The sequence below is a fragment of the Vombatus ursinus genome, unplaced genomic scaffold (assembly GCF_900497805.2).
Source record: "Vombatus ursinus unplaced genomic scaffold, bare-nosed wombat genome assembly UNPS02010548.1, whole genome shotgun sequence".
Taxonomy (NCBI): domain Eukaryota; kingdom Metazoa; phylum Chordata; class Mammalia; order Diprotodontia; family Vombatidae; genus Vombatus; species Vombatus ursinus.
The window spans coordinates 4624981-4635784 of NW_020950326.1; positions in this window are offsets into that span (position 1 = coordinate 4624981).

A 10804-nucleotide genomic window follows, 5' to 3' on the forward strand; every position below is an offset into this window, starting at 1 on the left:
ATGCCACCTAGAGGACTCTTTTGATGTAAATTTATATATATATTTTCAGATCTACCCCACCCTTCTGCTTTAAATATATATATTTAAAGCAGAAGGGTGGGGTAGATCTGAAATATATGACCAGGCTGTAAGGAATGTACTGGGGACAAACTCTAAAACAAAAGCAACCCCACCTAGAACTGTGATATGGACTTTGACCTCCTAAACTCCCCAGGCATTTTTATTATAGTAAGCATTCAGGACATGGAAGGCTCTGGTTGTTCAGTCATTTTAGTTGTATCTGACTTTTTGTGACTCCATTTGGGGTTTTTTTGGCATAGATACTGGAGTGGTTTGCCATTTTCTTCTCCAGCTAGTAAGCTCTACTTAGGCCAGAATATTGAGGGTTAATGAGTTTTTTGGCCATGGCCAAGTTAATCTGATGTTAAGCATACAAACTAACTAAACAGTAAAGGTTAAAAAAAAAGTAATTGGTGTGTGTGTGTGTGTGTGTGTGTGTGTGTGTGTGTGTATGTGTATGTGTGTGTGTGGTGAGCTGGGGGTGAGAGAGTAGAGGGCAAAGGTCAATTTCTTCACCAGTGATTTCTTGTTATTCCTTGAGAATTAATTTGTTGCCTGGATTCCATTACTCTTGGCTTGACCCTCAATAAAAACACCTATTTAGATCCAGGTAGAAAAATCACTTTGACCTCATATCATCGTAAAAATAAATAAATAGAGTTGGGAAAGCTGCATGCACATCTGCAAATAAATAAATAACCCAAGAACCATTTACTTAAAATAGCAAGCATTTTGATATCAAGGAAATACATCAAGTACTTCCAAAATCTGTGCCTCCAACAAAGTAATTTTTCTTCTTCCAACTTCCAGGGACATAAGCTTAAGTCCAGTCTGGTCCCAGCCCTTGTACTAAGCTCAGTCTAGGGAATCTGGAAACAATAGGGTAACAACTTGCCATCACCATTGGAAGGAACTATGAGCCACATCTTAGGGATGTGGCTCCTTAAGGTTATCCAGGCTACACTGGGAGTGTGTCTTCACATCTTATTCTCCTTACCAACAAAACCATGTTTGGGGGAAGGTAAAACGTAGGACTGGAATTGTATCAGTTGAATATATTTCATCTTAATAACCAAATCAGTCATATTGTTTGTTTTTACTTGTACCCATCACGATGCCAGTAATTTTCTGGAATACAAAAACCACTTGGGCAAAAGTAGGTCAGAGGACTTTTGAGTTATGAGACCTTCCAACTAGGCCAATCTTTCTTCCAGGGCAGAATTCCCTTTAAGTGAAACCTTGAAACAAGATTATCTAACCTCCCATTAGTGATGTTTTAGGCTCCCTTTATTTAGCCTCTCTCTGGTGAGAGAGAGCTTGGTGTCTTTCAAGGCAATCTATTCCATTGTTTATTAACTCAAGTTGACCAAAAGTTCTTTCCTATGTTAAGAAGACATCTGATTCCCTGGAATGTCTTAGTTGTCAAGATCAGGGCAAACAAATCTATTACTTCTGACTGCCATGTCTTCCACTAATTTTTTTTCACCCCCTCCAGGCTCAATTTCAATTGTTTTCAAACCCTTCACCATCTTTGTCTCCCTCCTTATATATTCTCTATTTTATTGATTTTCCTCTTGAAATGTCATTCCTAGAACTAGACATAATACTTCAAGAGCAGTCTGACTAGTGTGTAATTCTGGAAATTATACCTGCATGATTTGGCAATTTTCTCTTCAGTAATGTAGCCTAAGGTTACGAAGGTTTTTTAATTTAAATGAAAAAAAAACTTTTTTAGCAGACTCCTTAGACTATTAAATTTTCTTAAGTCTTCATGGTCAATTTCAGGCATGCCCCAGATAAGGTTGCCTTGATCAACATCATTCTACAGTGACATTGCTAACACACTATAAGTTGTAACTGTAAGTTATTCCCAACTTTTGTTCCATAAGCCCCTTTCAACCACAAAATGTGATGTGAACCCTCAGAATAATATTACTCATAAAATTTTGTACTTATGTATTACTTAAGGTGCCATTAAAGAATTTTTAGCTTGAAGCTATTGGACCATTGTTGCAAAACACTATATAGAAAACACTGTTCTAACACAATATAGCCAAACCCTGTTATAATGGTGAGTAATCTGAGAAGATATAAACATCTTCTTACCTCTCACTGGCAAGAAAATGAGCTCAGAACTGAGCTCATTAATACTTGAAAACTCAAGTCAGTCCAAAAACATCAATTGGTCAGGCCCAGGGAGAAATCAGCAAATCACAAGAGGCATCCTCCCAAAAGCAGATACTCCCTACAACTGACCCTACTTTGCCTTTCATCAATCCACTGAAACTATGTGCTGTCCCTATAATGATTTTACTTAACACTGTTTGCATGAAACCATTGAACATGATGGAGGTGAGGATGGAGTGGATCTATAATTCTAATACCCAGAGATAAGCATGCTAAGCTACTCCAAGCACCCTTACCTATCTTTCCTATTGCCTGCCCAGGCCTCTATAATTATAAGAAGAGAGGGTAACTCAGTTAGTGGTCAAATTGTTTTATCTTAATTTTCCTTAAAAGGCATATAGAATAAGTGCCTGAGTGAGCCCCTGTCTTCAGTATCAATATTAAAGTACAATATAAAAAATCTAGAACCTGAGAGTAAACTGTGCCAATTTTTGTGATGACAAAAATTATAGATTAAATAGTTCCATTCTCCTCGTCCCTCTTCTGTTCTTTTTTTTTTCTCTTATCCTAAATGGAACTCATGCTAAAGTAAAACTTAGACATGATCTATGATTGGGTGGCCTACTGGTAGTTTCCTAGAGAAAGTAAAGACTACAGCTTTCCCAATTCAAAAAGAAATTTCCCTCTCATTCTTTCTGAGTTGTGGACTTTCTTACCTTTCAGTGGTTTCTAAAAATAACCTGCAAAAATAATATCACTAATTCAAGTTTTTTGAGTTGTTTTTCATTAGTGAGGATGAATGACTCTGAACTATCCATCCTCTTTGTCGTTGTCCCTCTTGTGACCAGTGGTACACATCTGTCAGACAATTAGTGAGAAGTGGGAGAGCACCCAGTGGTTGAAAAATAACACTTTTGTTTGTTTGAATTTGTACAGAGATTGAACCAGTCTTGTGATAGAGCTAACTTGCACTGGCTCTGAGAGCTGATTGTTAAATTTTCAGTGTAAGCATTTATACACTGATGGCAAATGCTACAAAACAGCACTTGACATTGTCTTGTTCATTGTTTAAACTTAAGAAAGTGATGGGGAAAATGTTAATAGTACAGACTAAACTTAAAAGCATGTACATTTTCCTCCTGAGAGCTGGTTGTTAAACATCTACCAGGACACCCTTGGATTGAATCTGGCACAATCTCATTGGCATGATGCTCTATGCCAGTAATCTAACTAGTCCCTGGATTCATAACCCAGAAAGTTTTCATTAAAACCTGCCAAGCAACCTGTCCTTATCAGCAGCCATCTTACTATAGGAAGGAGGCAGAGTAATTTAGTGGAAAAAATACTAGAGGAAACATAAAGAGTTCCTAGGTGTGGATCCTGCCTCTGACACCAGCTGTGTGGACATTTGGAAACCTGTTTGACCTCTTTGGGCTTCCACTTTTTCATCTATAAGATGGGGATCATGATAGTGTCTGTAGTGTATAGCTCATCTAGTTGTTATAAGAATCAAATGAGACGATGAATGTAAAGCTCTTTGCAGACCTTAAAATACTAGCAATGTTAGAAATTAAAATGTTAGAAATTCTAATTATTAAATTAAGTGTAAATATATACAGAGCATGGAGATATGATTTACCTTTGGATGGTTCTTGGTAAAGCCTATTTCAGATACTTCAGTGGCCATGATTGCTGAAGGTTAACACCATTGCCAACCCATTCATTCAATATGTATTAAAAACCTCCTTTATGCAAAGCAATGTGCTAGGCACTTTGACATGGGCCCTGCCCTCAAGTAGCTTATAGTTTAGTAGGGTGGAAAAGGCATGTACACAAATAACTAAAACATGAGAATATGTTTATTGCATAGAAAGTCCTTAACAAGATGTTATGGGAATTCAGGAGAAGGAGTGAACACTTCTGGCTGGGCATGGGGGAACCCAAACCTCAACCAGGTCCTTCCATAACCTGGGCCAATGTGATTTTCTACCCACAAACCCACATATTGGGACCTCTGGTCCGACCACATTAAACCATCTGTAGGAAAAATGGCATTATTAGGAAAATGGAAACTTGTAATGTATTACTTTTCTTTTCATGGTTTTTCCAAATTGCTGACCTAGTTTCTGATTCATGGGACTCTGCCAGAGAAAAGAAGAATTAGTTTAAACACATATACAGTTTTTTTTTCAATCGGTTTTATGTCATGTAGTCCTCCGGAAACTGGTCAAAATCTACTTTGTGTTTCTCTTCTTATAAATTCCCCCTCCCTTACCCCAGCCTGTCTGCCCAAGCGAGATCCCATCCAGGGGGCCCAGCAGGAACAGGCGCCATTGGAAGCCCTCCTGCCTCCTCTCTGACCCTTCTGCCAATACCACTTCTACTTTGTTCCTCCTGGCTAGATGCTGATGCCCCCTTCCTCCTCCTGTGGGAGAAGCAAGGGTTTCTACATTCCTTTTGGACAACTTCCTCCTTCCCAATGGTAATGGACCCTTCATTCCCCTACAATTTGTAGGATAGGCATGGCTGCTCACACTATTTGGATAAGCATGGAGTTACCACCTACACTTCTTACTGTAAGATGGAAGACCACCAAGCCTTATTATCTGCCCTGCCATTATACCCTCCAAACCTCTAATCATTACCATCTTATTTGTCAGTACACCCTAGGTATCCCCAGGCCTTGACATCTACCCTGCAGCTGACCCTCCTATACATTTTATATCCCTGAAATAGAATGTGAGCTCATTGAAGGAACTGTCTTGATTTTTCTACTTGTGTCACCAATGCTTTGCACAGTGCTTGCACAAAGTAAAGTGCTTAATAAATGCTTGTTTATTGATTTTTCTTTATTTTCTTCCTCTAAGTGGGAGAAAAAAGTCATGTTTCCAAAGATCTCATGACAAAAATAGAAAATTGAGTAATATTTCAGTGAATTTAATGAAAGTGGAGAACTAAATTTGGTCATCCAGGTTTCCAGTTTTTCTTATGGTTCAATAATTTTTTTCTTCCAGAATTAACTATGTAACTGCTATTTCTCCATTCCTCTTCCTTCTTTGTTGACATCCAATTATATCTATACACATCCCAAACTATAACACTTGCAGCCTCACCTCTCTCTGTCTTTACAATTCACTAAACTCTTTGTCCATACCAGAGGGGAAGCAATTCCTCTCCATTACGAGAACAGTCTGTTTACTCAGAATGGTTGAGCTGACAATTGACCATGGTGTAAATGAAGTTTAGCCAATTGGTCAGGTCCTTCTTCTGTTTCTGAAGGCCTAAGAGATAAGAATTAATCTTCCTCATTTCATTCCAAAAACAATCAAGGTAGATATATATTCAGGAGTCAGCAAGGCAGACCTACAGGCAGACAGAATTAGGCTTTGTGAGTTAAGGGGCCTCCCTTATTTTATTTCCTATTCTACTTGTCACAGCATCTGAAATTTAACCATTAGACACTTTTATGGATACAGAATAATTTTAGGTCTTCAAGAGACTGCCATTTCAATGAGGAAAGGCACTTTGGGCCATTGGCAGTCAAAACTTTAGCTGGTTATAGTTTATACACTTGGATTGTGTAAATTGGGGAAGGCCTTACAGTAGGAAGAAAGACATAGAAAAGGGAAGTGAGAGGTCACCAGTGACAAACCTTAAAGAACTCATATCCAGAATCTGAAACACAGAAAAATGCACCCTGAGGAATTCTGTTTTGATTTGTAAAGATTTGCAGATTTGAATAATGAATTATATTCATATTATCTGTACATTCTTGCTCTTGACTTCCTCTACTGGCTAAAAGTATAGCAACTGTATCCAGTAGATACTTAACTAGGAGAAGAGTCTAGGTCATTATTCAATGGAGTCTCCTGATCACCTTGGGGAGCATATAGGGTGGTGAGTTTTTGTGTTGTGATTTTGATTGTTTTGTCCTGGAGAAGATATTCTCTGTGGCATCTCCTGAAGATACCATTGCACTAATTAGGGGTGTCCTATAAATGAATTGGCTGGCTCCAAATATTGAGAGAGGAGTCACCACTTTGTTTGAGGAAAGCTAAAAGGACCCATTCTCTCCTTTCCTTCCTTCCAGACACATTCTGAGATTGCAAAAGAGTTAAGAGCTAAGTTGGTGTTTCTGTTTTCCATATGTGTACTTTTCTTCTCTTGATATACTGGGAGGAATCGTTGTTGTCATAGAGTTGTTTCTGATTCTCCATGACCCCACTTGGGGTTTTCTTGGCAAAGATACTGGAGTGGTTTGCCATTTCCTTCTCCAACTCATTTTACAGATGAGGAAACTGAGGCAAACAGGGTTAAGTGCCTTGCCAAGAGTCACACGACTATTAAGTGTCTGAGGTTAGATTTGAACTCATGAAGATAAGTCTTCCTGACTCCTCTATCCACTGAGTCATAATCCAGGTGAATGACACTGTGACATGTAGGTCCCTGTACTGCATGGTTCAAAGATTCCATTAAGAAATGGTAGAAGTGAAAACCACCATGTCTTTTGGCTAGAAAGGGGTTCTTAGGATCATAAATTTCTTTATCCTGGCTGAGGAACATCCAGATCGTGAAATAATGAAAGCACTGGATTTGGAACCAGAGGATCTGGTTCAAATCCATCCTGTGTTATTTAATATCTGTGTTACCTTAGGCAAATCACTTCTTTCTGCACCTCTGTCTCCTTACCTGTAAAATGAGAACATCATAATAAGTTATGGTTCTTATGCCCAAAGGGTTATAAAAACGTGCATACCCTTTGACCCAACAATAACACTTCTAAGGCTGTATTCCAAAGAGATCATACAAATGGGAAAAGGACCCACATGTACAAAAATATTTATAGCAGCTCCTTCTGTGGTGACAAAGAATTGGAAATTGAAGAGATGCCCATCAATTGGGGAATGGCTGAAGAAGTTGTGGTATATGAATGTAATGGAATACTATTGTCCTATAAGAAATGATGAATAAGCAGACTTCAAAAAAAAACCTGGAAAGACTTGTATGGACTGATGCTGAGTGAAGTGAGCAGAACGAGGAGAATGTTGTACACAGTAACAGCCACATTGTATGATGACTAACTTTGATAGACTTAACTCTTCTCAGTAATACAATGATCTAAGACATCTCCAAAAGTCTCATGATGGAAAAGGCTATCCACATCCAGAGAAAGAACTATGGGGTTTGAATACAGATCGAAGCTTACTATTTGCTATTTTTTTTCTTTTGTTTTGTTTCTTCTTTCTTGTGGTTCCTCTTATTGATTTTAATTCTTCTTTACAACATGACTAACATGAAAATATATTTAATAAGAGTGTATATGTAGATCCTATATCAGATTCCATGCCATCTTGGGGAAGGAGGTGGGGAGGGAGAGGGAGAAAATTTAAAACTCAAAAAGCTTCTGGAAGTGATTGTTGAAAATTGAAAATAAATTAATTAATAAAAACTAATTTATGGTTCTGAGGTTCCTTCCAGTTTTAAATCAATGATTCTATGATAGGGAATAGAAACTGGAATTGTGATTTCATTAGTATATTGAACTCCAAGGTAAAGAAACTCCCTCTACCACAGAAGGTAGTTTTAGAGAGTTGCCGAGAAAACAGAGAGGTTAAGTGTCTCGTCCAGAGTCATATAGCCAGGATGAGTCAGAGGTGGAATTCAATCCAGGTCTTCTTGGCTCTGAGGTCAGCTATTTATCCATTACACTATAATGCTTCTCATGAAGCTATGATACTATGATCAATTAGCCCAATATAGTAAAATTTATTAGCCTTTTATTCCTAATGCAAAATTAATTCTGTTGGCTACTTATATTCCAAGGTGATGACTAATGCCATTTTAAACATTTTGCCTGGTTTCTGGACCCATTCCCAAGGTGACTGATAGTTTTCTCTGATCCAGCTCACAAATGAATGGCACTAGAGATCATTTTGCCCACATGGCTCATCTACAGATTGGGATCAGTGGTCTCAGCATGGAATGGCCCTTCAGTCTTTAACAACTGGATACAGAAGCTATACTTTCAGCCAGTAGAGGAAGTCAAGAGTAAGAATGCACAGATAATATGAATATAATTCATTATTCAAATCTGCAAGTGATGAACTGAAAAGAGAGGGAAGAGTAATCACATTGTCATTATTTTTATTACTCTTGTTTTACAAACCTAGCGTGAAACATTAAAGTAGATCAGGTTGAGATTTCCCACTCTATGGTGACAAATTTACTTCCAGGGGATATTGATAAAGGAAAAGTAGAGCAGACAGGTTTTCCGCAGCAGGTTTGCTTTCCTATTAGTAGCCCTATTAAATATTTTCTGGTATCCGAGAGCTTTTAAAAAGTTCTATCATTAGTTATCCTTTAAAGTCGGAGGCAGTGACTAGGAGAGAATGGATGGGGTTTTGTGGGCCTCTTTTTAGTTAAGACAATCTTCAAAGCTTTTAAATCATTGTAGCATGACTAATAAAGGCCAAACAAGCAGGTTATATAAAGCTTTCCATAAGAGACAAGGAATTTGTATGTTATAGCAAAATACTATCCAGAAATGAGGCATTTATAGACTTTAATGGAAAGAAGAGTTGCAGCACATTCATTTTATTTCTGAGGTACAAAGTACCTTTGTCTGTAATCATCTCTTGGAAATGACCTTACAAAGTTCAGTTTCATTCAGAACCCAATGAAGGTCATTAGGAACACACCATAGACATCTTAGTTGAGCCTAGGCACTGGTTGGAGCTTTCTGCAGGGAAAAAAAAATAAAACAAAACAACTCTGGACAGAATTTTCAAAAAATCTTTCTTCTTGATATTGTGTTTATGATGGAGCTAGGATGATTTTGAGGGAAAGAAAAGGCATTGACCCAGAATTGCTGCTAGTGGACAAGCTTATCTCTAGGAAGAGGAAGTAGTTCTCTATATAGCATTCTTTGAAGGGTTTCTTGCCCAAGAATAACTCCTCCATCCTGACCTAGGTACCACAGAGACTGAAATTCTACCATTACAGATTCATTTCTTTGGGTTGCTTTCTGGAAACACTCACTTAAAATATGAGACAGCATGCTATAGTAAATAGAGTCCAAGACTTGGAATCAGGAAGATCTAGGACTAAATTTGATTTTAGACACTAGCTGTGAGACTCTAGACATTGGACTCAATGTTCTCTAAGGTCCTTTCCAGATTTAAATCTATGATACCTTGAAAATATAAATCCTCTTTAGAGAGGTAACATCTGACCAATTCACATATAGCTAATAAAGATGAATCCTCCTGGTTCTTATGTGCAGGAAGTACTACGAGGGATGGAAGTAGGCTCAGAAAGTGAAGGAGAAAAAGAAAGAGATCAGGTTTGCCTAGTTCAAAAACTGGCCACTGCCTAGCCCTGATTGGAAGAAAAATATGAGTGTTCTAAGTTTGAAAATCTAAGTAATGCCTACTTATGGAAACTTGAACCCAACCAACCAGACTTTGCACAAGTATGGTATATGAGGATGGAAAGTATACAGATGAGACCTTTTTGACAGCCACACACACACACACACACACACACACACACCCCCTACATCCAAATGAATATTCTCCCTTCAAAGTAGTCACTTTGGGAGATTGTCCATAAAGCTGTCACTACTGAAGATGCTTCTTTGCATCCATCATCATGCTCTCCCACTGCCCTCCCCCTACCAGGAAAATCTCATCACCACCGAGACTGCATCACACCTCCTCAGTGTGGCCTCTGCCCTTCTGATTGAGAGACTGGAGACTGAGGCAAACATTCCTCACAAAGTCCCCATTTGAAGAGGGCTCAGGAGCCCAGTCTACTCTTCATTTCCTACCAACTGCACTGCTTGAATTCAACTCTATCATCTTCTCCCCTCCTCATTTAACTTCCTTTTGAGCGTTATCTTCCCCCATTGGTTTGGAAGCTCTTTGGAAGCAAGAACTGTCTTTTTTATTTGTATCTCTAGGCCTTAGCATTAGGCCTTAATAAAGGAAGCTTTAATAAATGTTTCTTTTATTTCATTACATTGTATTTTGGGGGGCTCCCATGTAGAAGTGACCTTCAGAGTCTGTCGACCATTCAATTCAATTTATTTCAATCTAACTGACATGTATTAAATGTCTACTCAATTCAAGGCACTGTGCTAGTCAATGGGGACACAAAGATGAGAGGTGACAAGAGAGAGCTCTCAAGAAGCTTACAATTTAATAGGAGGTCTGGACAGAAATACATATTAGCAAGGCAGGCTGTGACTGCCCTCACAGAGCTTACAATTTGATAGGAGGACTATATAGAAGTACATATTAGGCAAAGCACAATGTGACTGGAGGCAAGCAAAAGATAGAGGCACAATGTCTAGGGGAATTTGAGAACGAGTGATCTGCTTTTAGCTAGAGGGCTTAAGGAGAAAGGAGGCATCTGAGTTGGATAAGAGCAGAGAAGCATTTCAACAGGCAGAGATGTGGAGGGAGTATGTTCAAAGCATGGAAGACTTCCTGCACAGGAGATTGTAGTATGAGATGGGGAACAGTTAGTAATCCACTTTGGCTGCAATGAAAGTGAGTGAAGTAAGGATGGAAGGAAGGAAGGAAGGAAGAAAGGAAGGAAGGAAGGAAGGAAGGAA